Consider the following 17592-nt stretch of genomic DNA (forward strand, 5'->3'; position numbering starts at 1 on the left):
TTTGATGAGTAGAGACTAGGGAGTCACTAAAGCATCATATAGCACACAGGACAGTTCCCTACACCAACAAGGAGGTGCCCACTCAAATGTCATTCCCAGTGTCTTTGACAATCCCTTTCCTAGGTTATCGACCAGCAGGTGCTATTGTTACACCAGTCACTTCCATTCTGATTAAGGTGGTAGGGCTCAGACTCAGGAAGCAAAAGAGGGTGTGGTGGAACTCAGCTGAGAAAGGAGAGGTGTCTTCTCCTTCAGAGATCATAGAGGCCCTAAAGGCAAACAAGAATGGGTGGTGGGGATATGGATGGGCAGACAGAGGGAAGACAGTTAGCAGAACATTTCTGGACCATATGCAGCTATCTTATAGAATGCCATCTTTAAACTTCTTTAAAATTACGCAAATTTACAGAGAAGATTCAGGTGTGGTGGTACAAATTTGTAAACCCAGTCTGAGGCAGAAAAATTGCTAGTTCAAGCTTAACCTGTACAATTTAAGAGAAACCTGGTTTCAAACTAGAAAGTTAAAAAAAAGAATAAAAAACAGGGGTCTGGAAATATAGCTCAGTGTGAAGACCTTGAGTTCCATGTCTGGTACTGGAAAGAATGTTTTTACATTGTGGAAATAGACTAGAGAGGACAGATCTGCTTGGGTGGGCAAGTTTACCTGGTTTAGTCACCTTCTCTGTAGGAAAGGTGCGGTTGGTCCCTTAGCGACCAAACTCCTTCTTTGCCCGAGCTCAGGAGCAGAGGTGCACCCCTGAGTCAGTGGGCTCTGTCAGAGACCAGGCTCAGTCAGCACAGGGTGGGAAAATGGCTGCAGGCCCTCTAGGAACCGGAAGTGAGAGAAGCCTAAATGCTCCTTCAAACAGCTGGCCACCGGGTGTAGTTTGCCCAAAGTTGACATGCCCTTCCCCTTCCCTTCCCTTCCCTCCCCTGGCCCCAGCATGGACCTGGACAACCTTACTCGGTGTCCTTGGTTATTTGGTGGCTGCTCTCTTCCAGTCAGCTGGGATGCCCCTCCTCTGCTCTTGGCATTTCAAATACTTCTGCTACTTCTTTGAAGAGGAGAACCACCCAAACATGGCTATGCTCAGGGACGGAGGGATCTGGACCTATTATTAACATCCTCAACCTCCCAGTCCCCAGTAGTCGTGATGAATGCATCTAGACCTCCCAAAGATTCCCCAGCTCCAGCCTGCCATTTGGGGGATGGGTCTGGTGGAGGTCTGGTAGCCCTACCTTCTCACTAAATCACTGCCCTGACAGCTGGGCTGTTCTGGAGCTCCAAATCCACTTCAACCAATCACAGGCCCAAATTTGAACCAGTCACGGTCCTGGTTGTACCCATTCCTGACCTGCAGCTGCTATGTGAGCAAAAGGGTGCACACACAGTTCATTCTGTCCAGGAGGCTGCCTCTGGTGTAGTCCTGTCCCCAGCTGTGAGGCAGCACAGCTCCTGTTAAAAAAGAAATGCTTTGGTCATCCTGTAAATCTGGTGTGATTTATTTCTCAGGTAGCGAGGGCTCCGGTCCTGTAAGCGTCTCCTGATTCTTATTCTCCGTTCTGTGGACACAGCAGTCACTTCAAGAGTGAGGAGAACTGGGAATATTAGCCCTGAAGAGAGAGACCAGAGACCTTCAGCCGAGGACGGTCACTCACAGAGCAGCACTGGCTGTATCGACTGACACCACCCAGTGTACACAGAGCTGAGTGACATCCTGCCTACTTTGCTGATTCACGATTTTTATCTGAATCGAACCAAAGAACGCTCAACTGACTGGAACAGAAAGGGAAAAAGGAAAGCTGGGGAAGATGGAAGTGAGGTTCTGCTGCCTCTCACCACAAATTTCTGAGCAAATCCAGTCTCTCCCGCAGACTCGTGTCTCCCACTTAAGATACAGGATTGTAGTTAATAACCACTGTGTCTTCTGGCCCTGAGGAAAGAAGCCAACCTTCTAAATGGTGTTCCTTGCCTCTTGTCTTTACTAGAAGAATCAGAGAATAGCAGAAAGAGCAGAACACATCTGTCCTCCACAGGGACGGTGTGGGTCCACCCCGGAAAGGGGGAAGCAAGTTTGTGGTACAGGCTGCACAGGGGCAGTGGTGGCCCTGATTTTTTTGACCAATACATCAGTCTCAGGTGCCAAAGAACACCCAGTCCAGGGCTGAAGGGCACAGGGACCTGCCTTCCTCATGAAGCCATCCCGAATATGAGTCTGCTGAATTTGTGCAGGTCTTGCTAAATCTTCCCGTCTGTGCCTCTTACAGTTTCACTACTTCTTCTGCAGAGGCCAGACTTCCTGAGGACAAAAAAAGGAACAAGGGTTGAAATGCGAATAGTATACCTTGGCACTCTTGAACAGTTACACACAGCTCCCCACACTGTGGCATCCATCACATTGCCTACTGTAAATATTGCCTATAAAGTTGGATGGAATTAAATCTTTGCATATAATATATATTTATTTCTAGTACCTCACATTATGTTTGATTTTACATTACACTGTGAGTAAGGTACACTCTGTGGCTTCAAGAAATTTGTGGTCCAAAACAGGAAGTGGAGGTGACAGTAAAATTAAGTTCATATTGTTCAGAGCATTTACTTATATTTGAGCACAGAATAAATCTACCTTCTTTTCTTTATATTCATAGAAACTATGGAGAGAGAGAGAGAGAGAGGAAGAGGGAGAGAGGGAGACAGAGACAGAGAGACAGAGAGAGAGATAGAATATATGAACTTGTGTGAGATAGAGGCAGAGTTCTTCCCATGAAATTCCCCCCACAGGAGAGCAAGGTCTCCCAGTGCACACCGAGAGTCTTCATCCCATGTTTCCTGTCGGGCCGCAACCCTCACTGGCAGGAACCAGTTTCACAATCAGTCATTAGCATATCGTCACAAACACTATGGAAACTAAAATGAGTGTAAGGGGCTATAATGCACCACTTTATGCCAACGAGTAATGCAATTAGATGAAATGAGAAAAGAATCACAGGAAACCTAAATGGACAAAAGTACCCCAAGAAGAGTTAGAAGAAAAATTAGAAAAGACGAAAGGGATTATAACAAAGACATGTAGATTGTGTTCAAAACTTTCCCAGCAAGTGAAAGTTAGGCTCAGAGAGCTTAGTGTTGATATTAAAGCAAAAACGTCTTTACGAACTCATTCACAGAAGAACGGGGTGGGGCACCCCGGTGTACGCTGTGAGGTTAGTGCCTAGTGTGACGGGGGACACTGCTGGCTCTGGGATCTGCATCCTCCGGAGCTCACTGCAGCTGGGAGGTGACAGTCCGGCGGGTCCCCCGCCCTGGCGTCCCTCCTAACCCAGGAAGGACAAAGCCCTAGGTCCTGTTTCCCTCTTGTAGCCAGAGACCCTTTCTGTCCGCCAACGTCTGCAGCGCCTCTGTGGCTCCGGGAAGCGCTCATCTCCCTCCCAGGCGGGCGCGGAGCAGGGCTTTCTCCTCTTCTGGTCCCCACGGCTCTCCTTCCCCTTACTCCTTTCCGATAAATCTTCAGGATCACGTTCGCTCCACTTTTACAGGTGATTTCAATTTACCCAATTCATTACCATTGCCCTGACTGCTTTGGATGGCTCGCCCCCTGCAGACCAAAAAAAGCAAAAATTCATGTTTTTGTTTTGCTGAGCCGAGGCTCTGAAATGAATTTTGTTCACTTTTCACCCCCGCCCTTTTTTTCAGTTGCTGACTCATCTAATTTGCTGGCTCTGGAGACTTATTTCATGATCAGTAACTGAATCTAAAGATTTTGCAACTTTTACCAGAATATTAACAGTTGATTTACATTCCCTTTACAAGAACCATCATTTAAATTTGTAAGTAAATTTCTGGAAATATTTTCAGTTAACAATGTTTCTGCGTCATCACTGCGATGTCACATCTGCTGAGAAATCCTCTACCAGCGGCAGGGTTGATGTTGCGCTCACTCAAGGGCCCCACAAAACAGTGTTTGAAAATGTGTGGTTTGTCTCAGGACCGGAGGTCACACGGCCTCAGCGTTTGGGTTAAGCTAGGCCTCCCGGCTAAAGGCTGCCTCGCACCAAGGGCCACAAAGGGGCCGCCCCTTCCTCTCTGTGTGCGACAGAACCAAAATAATGCACCGTTGATCCGGAAACCCCTAAATGGTGACCCAGGTGGAGCCCTTGAGGCTGGCTTGTTGGTGGCAGATTTCTTGCGGCATGATCAGCCCCACGGAGGCCGTCTGTGCCCCTCACTGAGACCACAAGCAATCTCCGACCCACCGTGACCGATACACGACGCTCCTGAGTGGGCACAACCCACTGGGTGGCTCCTCCCACGCTGAGCCACAGGGACAGAGTTAGTGGGGACCCAGGGTTGGCACCTGCAGGAGCGGCTGCAAAACACCTTGCGACAGCTGTCCCTGCTGGAGTTGCCCCTGATGACAAAGCATATCAGTCAGTGGAACGACACTGACTGGTTTTGGACAGATCGTCCTTGTGTCCGATTTCCGACAGTAACTGTTGTAGCTTTGAAATTTTTTCTCTGTTGCTACACCTATTACTTGTTTGTTTTTTTACCTGGCTGAATGGTGTTTCATTGCATGGGCATCTCACAGCAAAAACTAGCATTCATATTCCCTGCATTAACAGACCTATTTTCATGTGTTGTCCAGCAGTTTCTACAAAACTTTAAAGTCCTAGCTCTCACAGAGCAACTTTTTGTGACTCCATTTCCCTCTCCTAGGAAATATCCTCCCTTGAGGGTTGACAGTTCTATGAAGTAAAAAGCCTCTGTACAAAGAATCGGGGTGAAGATGAGCACAGTCCCCCAGCCCTGGTCCAGGCCTTTGACTGCTGAGTGTTCAGGCTCCTCTCTGCTTTCCTCCGGATGAACTTGAGGAAGTAGAATGGGTTAGAAAACACGTATCACCGCCACGAGCAGACCAGTGAGGCCTGGAGCTACATGAAGCCGTCATTCAGCCCCTGTCCCACCCAGGCCTCCCTAAGACGTTGATGCAGAGGTGGTGTCAGAGGCCTGCGATCCCCGCAGAATGAGAGCTTGAGGCAGAAAGATTGCAAGTTTGACACCAGCAAGTGCAACTTAGCAATTTAGCAAGGTTTTGTCTCAAAATTTTAAAAAAAGGAGATGCTCACCAAAGTGCCTGATTTTACCCATGTGCTGCCTACAGCAACCTTCCCAGGGATCCTCAAGAAGTGTCAGATACAGGGCCATGGGTTTGGTGCCACTGCCTGCCTTGTGAGTACAAGGACTCCCGAGTTTGATCGCTGGTACAGAAGGAAAGAAAGAAAGAAAGAAAGAAAGAAAGAAAGAAAGAAAGAAAGAAAGAAAGAAAGAAAGAAAGAAAGAAAGAAAGAAAGAAAGAAAGAAAGAAAGAAAGAAAGAAAGAAAGAAAGAAAGAAAGAAAGAAAGAAAGAAAGAAAGAAAGAAAGAAAGAAAGAAAGAAAGAAAGAAAGAAAGAAAGAAAGAAAGAAAGAAAGAAAGAAAGAAAGAAAGAAAGAAAGAAAGAAAGAAAGAAAGAAAGAAAGAAAGAAAGAAAGAAAGAAAGAAAGAAAGAAAGAAAGAAAGAAAGAAAGAAAGAAAGAAAGAAAGAAAGAAAGAAAGAAAGAAAGAAAGAAAGAAAGAAAGAAAGAAAGAAAGAAAGAAAGAAAGAAAGAAAGAAAGAAAGAAAGAAAGAAAGAAAGAAAGAAAGAAAGAAAGAAAGAAAGAAAGAAAGAAAGAAAGAAAGAAAGAAAGAAAGAAAGAAAGAAAGAAAGAAAGAAAGAAAGAAAGAAAGAAAGAAAGAAAGAAAGAAAGAAAGAAAGAAAGAAAGAAAGAAAGAAAGAAAGAAAGAAAGAAAGAAAGAAAGAAAGAAAGAAAGAAAGAAAGAAAGAAAGAAAGAAAGAAAGAAAGAAAGAAAGAAAGAAAGAAAGAAAGAAAGAAAGAAAGAAAGAAAGAAAGAAAGAAAGAAAGAAAGAAAGAAAGAAAGAAAGAAAGAAAGAAAGAAAGAAAGAAAGAAAGAAAGAAAGAAAGAAAGAAAGAAAGAAAGAAAGAAAGAAAGAAAGAAAGAAAGAAAGAAAGAAAGAAAGAAAGAAAGAAAGAAAGAAAGAAAGAAAGAAAGAAAGAAAGAAAGAAAGAAAGAAAGAAAGAAAGAAAGAAAGAAAGAAAGAAAGAAAGAAAGAAAGAAAGAAAGAAAGAAAGAAAGAAAGAAAGAAAGAAAGAAAGAAAGAAAGAAAGAAAGAAAGAAAGAAAGAAAGAAAGAAAGAAAGAAAGAAAGAAAGAAAGAAAGAAAGAAAGAAAGAAAGAAAGAAAGAAAGAAAGAAAGAAAGGAGAAAATAAGTGTCCGGTATCAAATTCCTCTGGGAGCTTGCACACTTGCCCATTGTCCCCCCTGAGCGAACCCTCCTCAGTGCCAAGAACGAAGAAGGCCATTTGTATTTATGAATAGAACCTGGTTTTGTTTGGCTAACAGATTGTGCTTGTCTCCCTGAGGGATTTTTAGGTCAGAAGGAATATAGCAAGGGACAAGAAAATGCTATAACCTGAGAAATACAAACTCCTCTCATCAGATAATTTCAGAATGCTGCTGAAAAGATCAGATGGCAATCTGCCGCCCATTTTATCTGTAAGAACACAAGTGTTGTGAAGAGTTGGGCAATGGCAGGTGTTTGAGGAGATAAGTATGCTGCGACGTTGTTCAGTGCATATTCATGTTGAACACAGAGTGGCCACCCAGTCATTACGGCCTCAATGATCAGTTTACAAAACTGAAAAACTCCACAGCACATTATTAACTTTGCTGTAAAGACAATTACTATATCACTATTGGATGGAATGTTCTTGAAATTACAGCAATGGTCACTAACAGCGCACAGACTTCTTCAAATCTCCTTTCTGTTCTGTCATCTCATTTGATAATAATGAGGCACACTAGCAATTTGATTTCATCTCTGCTTAATGATTCCGTAGCTACAAGGCTGGACTGACCGCTGGCGAGAACTATCTGACGAGTTTGGAATGTTCGAGTCTGAGTGTTGGCATTCTGGACATTATTGGCTTTGGTTTGGCCACACCAATGATGGTTTAGACAAATTTTGCTTAAATTGAGAAGTATTCTGTGAATGTTTTCCGAAAAGCACTAGTCTTCATATTAAAGGTGAGCTCCATCTTTTTATACATTCGCTTTCCTCTTTTGTTAGTGCATGTTTGTGAGGCACACTCACAGTGGGGAGTTGGTACGGGTACATATTACATGTATTTACGTCCCCTTCCCCCTTCCCACCCCCTCTCCCTGCATCCCTAGAACTCTCTAGGGCTACTTCCCTGAATCCTGTAATCTAGCACTGATTTTACTTATGCCCTTTGACGTCTCTCTCTCTCTCTGAGAATGTATTGAATGAGGGAAACTGACCACGGTCACTTCCCTCTTTGCCGGGGTTTGGGAGGTGCTTGTCCCCAAGAACCTTGTGTTGAAGGCTTTCTCTTCAGTGTGGCGGTGTTCAGGTCATGGGCAGGTGCAAATGTGGATCCCCCCAGTAGACGAGCAGTTGATAGGGTACTGCTCTAAGAGGATGTGAAGGCACTGATCATGGCCCTGATGGGTTCCCACTGTAATGGGCTCTTCTAAGAAGGCAGTTCTGGCTCCTTTCTACGCTGTCCTTACACCTGACCATACGGTCTCAGCCTCTTCTCCACATTCGTGCTATTAAACATCCACCGTGCCCTGGTGCAAGCACACCACCCTCTAATAAGAGCTCTCATTAGGGCCACCAGAGACTGGAGCCCTGCTTTGGGATTGGCAAAACTGTGACCTCAGCGAACCTCCTTTTTTTCTTTTTTTATTTTTTTTTTTACAAGTGAGCCAGCATGAAATATTTTGTCCAAGCAATTGAAAATTGGATGATATAGCCCTCTGATAAGGCAAACATTGTCCTTATTCACAACTGAGGAATCATGAGTTAAAGAGAAAACAAGGTCATGTTATAAGTAATAGCCACTGAATGTCTCAACACAGCACCGGGCTCTTTGGATACCTGGTGCTTTGCTGGGTTAGCACTTGGCATGTTGATTACTGCTCCGCAGCCAAGGGAGGGGCTTCTTGACGAATGCCCAGCAGTGGGATTTTGTGTAAAGACCACCTTTAGATTGTGTGACACGTGTGATATGAAAGTAATGGTATTTTCTTCCAAAAGCCACTCATTTACTTGGCTTCATTGGGTCCTTCAGCAGAGTCTGGGGCATAGCACATCCTCACACTGATTCCGTGGAAATAACCACTACTGTCTTCATGCGAGTGACCAGAAGTTGCAACTACTGAGTCTTCAGCCTATTTCAAAATAGATACACACCCATATGACGGGCAAAAGGTCATGTGAGGTTGCCAGCACGGAAAAGGAACTGGTTTCTCATGAATCCTTAGCACAGCCTTTAGAATTTAGAAAACATCTGCTAAAAGGAGAAGGCAGAATTAAAGTGGAGTCCTGCAGGTGGCTTTATCCACATACAGAACCTGAGAGTCTTCCTCAGAGCCTGGTCCTCATTGGACACAGGCAGACACTGCTGGCCGGAAGGCAGGTGCAGAGCTGTGCTGGTCTGGGCTGTGGGGCTGTGGGCTTTCATTTATCAATTCTCTAATGTGCCAGAAAGGAGTGAGAACAAGTCAGGCCCCTTCCCATGGCACAGCCGGTATGTGGGCCGGGCGGGTTCAGGGAACCCTAATCTGCACACTGAAGGCTGTGGTGGGGAAGTTGCAGAAGGCTGTGTGTAATCACTGACAGCTCCAGAAGGTTCACCGTCACTGATTCAGAGGGTTTGAGGAGCAGCCTTTGCTGGGGAGAACTGGAGCAGCAAGGGCCAGAGGCCTCTCCAGGACAAAGCTGTGTGCTGCACAAGGTTGTTTTAGCCACTTGACTTCTTCAAATCCCATGGCTACTGAACGGCTGAGAGCAGGATTTTCCAATTTCAGTAACAACTTTATGCTAATGTCTTTTCTTTCTGTACTTCATTCTTTCTCTTCAACTTGTTGAATTTATAACTCCACATTCAGAAAATATCTGCCAGAGGCACAGTTTGGTGGAGATGGCGTAGGGCAAAGATGGGACCTCCGCTCATACACTCAGACTGGCTGTGGGAGAGACGGTGCCTGACTTGGCTCTCCAGCATCATTTGGAACATTTTTGGAGTTCCCAAGCCACGCCACTGTGAAGCTTCCTCCTTGTGGAGAGAGAAAGAAGCTTGGAGGAGATCGTGTCAGTGTAATCTTTCCTCAGATGAGGTGAAAGAATAATGGGAATAAGTGACTCAGAATCACACTTATTAATAAATGAGCCAGGAGTAAAATCCAGACTTCTTACCTAGTGTCCTTGTCCTGACCTCTTCATCTCTTAGCAAATCTTCCAGGTCCAGACCCATTTCAGACCTCTGCTTCATTATATAACTTTTGCAAGGTCAGAAAGACCTGACCACACTCTTTGTGCTTTGACTCTGGTGCCTGTTAGAATGATACAAATATAAAAAGAAGGAAATGTAGTATTAGTAGTGCTGCTGATCCACTATTTTTAAAAATCCATTTCTTCCCACTTCCTAGTATCCATCCTCTATTTTGCTCATTGTTTATACTTGGAGTTTCTCAAATAAGAGAAATAATGTGATATTTGAACACTTATGTTTGATTTGCTCACTTAGGATTTTGGTATTTCAGTGCATCCATTTACCTAAAAATGTCCCAGTTTATCTTTCTTTGTGGCAGAGCAGTACTCCATGGTAAATAAATATCATACTTTCTTTATCCATTCATATCATTTTAGTTTTTTCCAGGAACATTTAGCCCTTTATTTAATCATAAGAATGCAAAGCATTAGATGACATAAGATGATAAAGCTTCAACTTTCTCCTTGGCAGTGAGGAAGTTAGGGACAAGAGACATTTGGTGAAGATCAGTGTACAGCCCTTTAGGTGGTTTCAGGCAGTGATGCCAGTTGCAAAATCAGGCTGAATCACAACTGTGCAAACTTCCAAGTTAACATCTGTGTTACATCACTTAAAAGCAAGTGAGCCAGGCTGGGGATTTAGCTCAGTGGTTTTGCCAGCTGCCTCGCAAGCACAAGGGCCCAAGTTCAATCCCTGTACCAAAAAATAAAAAATAAAATCAAAACAAAACAAAACTAAGAGAGCCAAACGGTTCTAGGTTTTTGCTTAGTTACAATAAGGTAGCACCTATATTTGCTAAATCCTTGGTCTGAAGTCATGTGCTAGAAGTCAGGACACAGACTTTTTTGCATAAAAGAATAAATCAAAGTTCACACACTCATTGTGACAAAAACAGCCCTGTTTCCTTACCTTTGCAACATGCCTGGGTCCTGTGACATAAGAAGGAGGGAGATTTCCTCACCCCTTCCTTCTCAGTGCAGGTGCAGTAATCTGAGCCATGGCAGGTTTGTCAGGAGAGGCCAGGACTGTGTGACACAGTCAGTGTAGGAGAAGAGCAGATGCTGGGGCTGGTTTTCCTCTTATTGCTATTGTTGGAGGCCAAGAGGAAAACCACTGGATTCCTAAACATGAGTTCAACACATGCAGATGCCCCAGTGTAGCAGTGAAAATGTTGCTTTAGAGAAACGAAAATAAGACGTAGAATTGGGGCTTCAAAAATAGAGATGAGACAGATTCAAGATAAAGATAATAGACTATGGCAAAAACGCAGATTTTCTCCTAAGTACCCCTCCAAAGTACTTTGTTCTTGTTCCTGTTTCTTGCTAAGAGCAGGTGTGAAGACAGTGTGTCAGAAGGAGTGTGGCACAATGGTCCTTGCATTTTACCTGAGTCTCTGATCATTAATGCAAGATGATTACACGTGCAGAGCCAGCATTGGATACAGAAGAAAGCTGAGAGGTGATGGACGCAAGGTGGAGACTTCCATACATAAACTGGAGGAAACACAGACCTGTACACTGGCTGTGACCAATTGCACAGAGAGGACAGGTAAAAAGCAACTGCTGACAGACAAACTGTGAAGTTTCTAATGTGGACATCTCTGTTACTAGTTGGGCCTTCATGAAGATGAGTGCTGGGCATTCCATTCTCTATGGCTCTTCTAAACTCTACCTTCTGCTACCCACAGGGAATGCCCACTGGGCTCAGAGAGGATCCCCCTCACATAACTTTCCTTGCCTATATTACTTTTTTGAAAGAAAGTTCCTAGAAGGCTGGAGGTTATCTACTCAAGTGAGAATTTCTACTCTCCTTTCTGGGACAAGTTACTAAATGACCACGTAATGGGTTTCTCCTGGTGACCTCGAATGAAGCTCAGAAGGATTCAGTTTTCCTGTACAGAACTCTATTAAGGAGTGATGATCAGACATATGGGCCTTCTGTTTTAAGCTGCCTCTTCTCTCCAGAATAAATGTGATGTCGTGCTGAGACCATGGTGAGGTCTGCAGTGCAGCTAGGTCTGGGTGAACCTCCTCTACAGCGTCTGTTGTACACAGTGCACCCCCAAACCTTCCTGTAAGAGGCTGCAAGAGAAAGGTGAAGGGAACTTTGCCTGCCTCTAAATAGGCTTTTATCCACCTCATGCCATGAAAGAAGAGAGAGGAAAATCCTGATTCCTCTGCTAGGCTTAGGGACAAACTGGTAGATAGAAGACTCATGCACAGTTGCCCTGGCACTGGGAATAATGCTCCGAGCAAACACTTGGGCCCTCCTGGGCTCCCCCTCCTTCCCAAAGTCGTGAGAAAGTTTGAGCAGAAGGAGACTGAGAATAAAGTCCTTCTTCAGTATGTCTTGAGTAGAAGATGTGTTAGAGGAAGTCTGTGCTTGATATTTAAAGATAAAAATGGAGAAAGGTAGCAAAATTATCCATTTATCAGCTGATGGTCATTGGGGTTTGCTGATAAGCTAGGCTTCTAAGAATATTTATGTACAGATTCTGTGGTCACAGTTTCTAATTTCTCTGGCCAATATGCCTGGGAGTTTCATTGCCTATGTGGGTCTCTCCTGGCCTTTTTGGAACTGCCACGTCACAATCTGAATGACTGCGTGTGAGGCTCCAAGTTCTTCAGATTGCACAGCACATTATTATGCTTTTTTTGTTGCTTCCTCTGTTTGGTGGGTATAATAGGTGTGATGTTGTGCTTTTGATGTGGGCTTCTTTAAGTTAAAAATGATCAAAGTATATATCCACATATTTATCACCCTGTATATTTGAGGGATGTGTATTAAATTATTTTTTCATTAAATTTATTCGTACTTTTAGGTAACAGTAAAGTTACATTCACCTCTGGGCTCTTGTATCTTTACATGATGCATCTTGGTTCTTATTTTTATCCCATACCTCGGCTCTCCCTTCACCCCTTCAACCATTCCTCATTTACAAAGACTTTGTTTCCTTTTTTTCCTTTTCTCATATTTTTTCTTTTCCTTCCTTCCTTTCCCCTACCCTTCCCATTTTCCCTAATCCGTTAGCACTTTTCTTCCTATTTCACATTATAAATTATACAATTTGAATCTTGCTTACACATTTAGTTTTTCACATGAGAAAAAGACAATGAAGGTCACAACTCCCTGAGGCATAACAGAGTAAATCCATTAGGCAAGGTAAAAAATTAAATGGGGGGGAGAATAAAACAGGGCCTGCAACAAGACAATAACATGACAATAATGAATCAATGAGTATCAGTTATAACCATCAATGTCAATGGCCTCAATTCACCAATCAAGAGAAATAGATTGGCAGAATGGATTAAGAAGCAAAATCCAACAACATACTGTATACAAGAAACACACCTATTGAAAAAGAAACTCATAGACTGCAAGTAAAAGGATAGAAAACAGTTCTCCATGCAACAGGAATACAGAAGAAAGCAGGGGTAGCTTATTTGCAGACAAAGTAAATTTCAAACCAAAACTAATTAAGAGAGACAAAGAAGAGAACAATGCAAGAGGAAGAGATGACAATCATACATATATATGCACCAAATACTTATTCCCCCAACTACACAAAACAAATATTACAGAACATGAAAAACCAAATAAGCACTAATACATTTGTAGTGGGGGACCTCAATATCCCATTATTAAAAATAGTCAGGTCGGGCCAGGGATTTAGCTCAGTGGTTCAGTGTCCTGCCTTGTCAGCACAAGGACCTGAGTTCAATCCCCTGTACCAAAAAAAAAAAAAAAAAAAAAAAAAAAAAAAAGACAGGTCATCTAGACAAAAATCAATAACAAAATACTAGAACTAATCCAAGCTTTTGAACAAATGGACTTAATAGAGATCCACAGAGTGTCCCAACCCACAAAATCAGAATATACATTCATTTTGGCTGCACACAGGTCATTCTCTAAAATAGACCACATACTAGCTCATAGAACATGTTTAGGTAAATGCAAAAGAATTGAAGTTATCCCATGTATATTATCAGACAGTAGTGAAATTAAACTGGAGATCAATAGCTGAAGAAACCCCAAGAACTTCACAAACACATGGAAATTGAGCAACACTCTCCTGAAAAAATCAATGGTTCACAGAGGAAATTAGACAATTTTTACAATTCAACTGCAGTGCCAATACAATATACAGGTATGTATGGAACACAAGGAAAGTAGTTCTATGAGGGAAATTCATAGCAGTGAATGTCCACACTAGGCAAGCAGAGTGAACTCAAATAAACAACCTAATGCTGAATCTTAGGTTCCTAGAGAAAGAAGAGCAAGAAAACCCAAAGCTCATAAAAGGGAGAAAATTATAAATATCAGAGTAGAAATCAATGTACCGGAGACTAAAAGAATGATTCAAAAAAAATCAATGAATTGACCAGTTTTTTTTCAAAAGAATAAATAAAATCAATAAATCCTTAGACAACCTTAACAAAAAAAATGAAAGAAAAGGCTTAAATCCGTGCAATTAGGAGTGAAAAAGATGAAGTCACAACAGATCCAGCAGAAATCCAGAGAAACATTAATACCTACTTTGAGAACTCTAATAAAATGGAAAACACTGAAGAAATGGACAGATTTCTAAATACATATGAAATACCATACATGAACAAAGAAGATAAAAAAAAATTCTAAACACCCCAATTAAAATCAGTGAAATTGAAAATGTAATTAAATTTTTACCAACAAAGAAAATCCCAGGTCATGATGGCTTCACTACTCAAATCTAAAAAAACATTTAGAGAAGAACTATTGCCACTACTCCTTAAACTTTTCAATGAAGTTGAAAGGGAAGAATACTTCAAATTCATTCATGGAAGCAAATGTTACTTTGATTCCAAAACCAGGGAAAGACCCAACCAAAACAGAGAACTATAAGCCAATCTCCCTGATGAACATAGATACAAAAATCTTCAGTATGATACTAGCAAACAGAATACAGAGTGTCACCAAGAAGATCATACACCTTGACCAAGTCGGATTTATTCCAGGGACACAAGGATGATTCAACATGTGTAAATAAATAAATGTAATACATTATATTAACAGAGTCAAAAACAAAAACCATACGATCATCTCAATAGATGCAGAAAGAGCATTCAACAAAATTCAACACCCATTCATGATTTTAAAAAAACTTGCAGGAAATTGGAATAGATGGTATTTATCTCAACTTAATAAAGACTATCTATGAAAAACCAACAGCCAACACCATACTAAATGGTCAAAATTGACAATGTGAAATAGGAAAAAAAGGCTAAAGGAGTAGGGGAAGTGGGAAGGGTAGGGGAAAGGAAATAAGGGAAAAGAAAAAAATGAAAAATGGAAACAAACTTTTTGTAAATAGGAAGGGTGGAGTGGGTGAAGGGAGGGTAGTGGTATGGGGAAAAATGAGAAAAAATGAGAAGATGCATCATGTAAAGGTACAAGATCCCAATGATGAATGTAACTGTACTGTATACCTAAAAAGTACCAATAAACTAAATGAGAAAAAAAAACTGAAAACCTTCCTGCTAAAATCAGGAGCAAGACAAGGATGTCCACTGTTACCACTCCTGATCAATATAGTTCTAGAAACATTAGCCACAGTGATTCTAAAAGAGAAAGAAATAAAAGCAATAAAGATAGGAAAGGAAGAAGTTAAACTGTCGTTATTTGCTGAGGATATGATATTCTACATAGAAGATCCAAAAAGCTCTGCCAAAAGACTTCCAGACTTAATTGACAAATTCAATATAGTAGCTGGATACAAGGTCAACATTCAAAACTCAATAGCCTTCTCATACACAAATAACAGACTCACTGAGAAATTAGGGAAACAATTCTTTTCACGATAGCATCCAAAATATGAAATAACTAGGAATCAATCTAATGAAAGAAGCAAAAGTCCTCTACACTGAAAACTACAGCCCTCTGAAAAAAGAGATTGAGTAGGATATAAGAAAATAGAAAGACATTCCTTGTTCCTGGGTAGGAAGAATGAACATAGTGAAAATAGGCATACTTCCAAAATTGCTACACAGATTCAATTCAATCCTGACTGAAATTCCAACAGTATATTTCACTGAACTAGAGAAAACAATCCAAAAGTTCATTTGGAACCAGAATAGTAAAAGCTATTCTAGGCAACAGAGACATGGCAGATAGTATCACAATGCCCACCTTGAAACTATACTATAAACCCATTGTAACAAAAACAGCATGGTACTGGCAAAGAAAAAGACCCATGTGTCAGTGGAATAGATTGGAAGATACAGAAACAACTCCAGATGTACTCAGCTACCTCATCTTTGAAAAAAAGAGCCAAAATCCTCACTGGAGGAAAGACAACCTCTTCAATGCATGGTGATGGAAAAACTGGATCAACCTACCAAAGATTAAAACTAGACCCTTATCTTTCACCATGCACTAAACTAAAATTGAGGTGAATTAAGATCTAAATATTAAAACAGGAGCACTAAACTTGCTGGAAGATAAGCTAGGTAGAACTTTCTAAGACATTGGCATAGGAAAATACTTTATGAGCAAATCCTCAGTTGCCCGTGAACTAGCACAAAGAATCAACAACTGGGATCTCATCTTATTAAAAAGTTTCTGCATTGCAAGAGAAATCACCAGCAGAACTAAGAGACAATTTACAACATGGAAAAAGATTTTTACCAGCTGTTCCTCAGACAAAGGTCTACTATCTAGATTATATAAAGAACTCAAAAAAATCAGATCCCCCCTCATAGATAAAGACCCAATTCAAAAATGGTCATCTGAAATGAACAGACACTTCTCAGATGAACAAGTAAAAGTAGTAAATAAATATATTAAATTATTTACCCATATCTAATTCAGTTATATTTCTTTTTCATTACTGAGTAGTCACAGTTCTTTAAATATTCTAGATATGAATATTTAGCAAGTAGATATAGCATTTGCAAACATTTTCCCCAGTATACAGTTTGTCTTTTCACTTCTTATAGTTCCATTTGAAGTAAAAAAGTATTTTTAGTTCGATGGGACCTATTTATTTCTTTGTCTTGCATTATTGGAGCTCTTTTTGTCATATGTGAGAAAGCATTCATTGCTTAAGTCAGGGGTCTGAAAATGAACACCAAATTTTCTTCTAATTCTTTTATACTTTTAGGTCTTCATTCCATTTCGGGTTAATGTTCATTTTGGTTGTTCTGTGTTTAACTGATGACCTTTTTGTGTCTTATGACAAATTTTTAAGTTCAAGTCTGTTTTATCTGATACAAGTATAGTGAACCCTGTTCTCTTTTGAATAACAGACTCTGTGTGTCCAGGAATGTGAAGTGTCTCCTGTAGACAGTCTAGAAATGGATCAAGATATTTTATGTATTTGGTAATTATCAGCCATGACTTGGTAATATGGGGGAGTACTAAGCTTTACTTGCTCCATTTATTATTTGGGTATCCACTGCAGTGTTTTACTTTCTGTTTATCATGAGGTTTATATAATATGTCTTATAATCAACCACTGTACATTGGTAAAACTTAAAAATTTTCACATACAGACTTTAGAATTTTACCATCATTCTGATGGCTTATATTTTTGATGTCACAATTTACATATTTTTGTGTATACTTCTGTATCTTTTCTGTAACTTTAATTATTTTGGTTCTTTAAACCTTTAAGCTTCACAGTAGTGATACAAATGGTTTATATAACAGAGTGCTGGTTTATTTTGAATTTGACTATGTAGTTAATTCTACTACATTTAACATCTTTTAAATTTTTATTTTTTGCTCATACATGTTTGTGTACCTGTTACAGTTACTCTAGTGGTCATGAGTTCTTAAATTTCAATTTTTGCTTGCCTGGGAAAACCTAGATTTTTCCTTAAATTCTGAAGTACAGATTTGCTCTGCAGCTGTTCTCTTTCTGTCGGCGCTTTGAATTTTTTCCCCCATTTGATTTGTTTTGCATATGTTTGTGCGTATTTTCTTCTGTCCCCGACTCCTCTTCCCCTCAGTGTGAACTCTTGGCAGAGAGGCTGTCCTGTCTTCTTGTGTCCTGTCCCACAGGGAGCGACAGTGGTGTGTGATCAGGCACACACATTCAGAGCTGTGATGAGACTTGAGCCCTGGGTTTCAGGTTTTGCAGAACTGCTGTGGTGCTGGGACTTTTACTGCCTTTCTTTCTTTCGGTTTTTTTTTTTTTTTTTTTTATTTGG

The sequence above is a fragment of the Fukomys damarensis genome, unplaced genomic scaffold (assembly GCF_012274545.1).
Source record: "Fukomys damarensis isolate Sample0158 unplaced genomic scaffold, DMR_v1.0_HiC HiC_scaffold_27, whole genome shotgun sequence".
Lineage (NCBI taxonomy): Eukaryota > Metazoa > Chordata > Mammalia > Rodentia > Bathyergidae > Fukomys > Fukomys damarensis.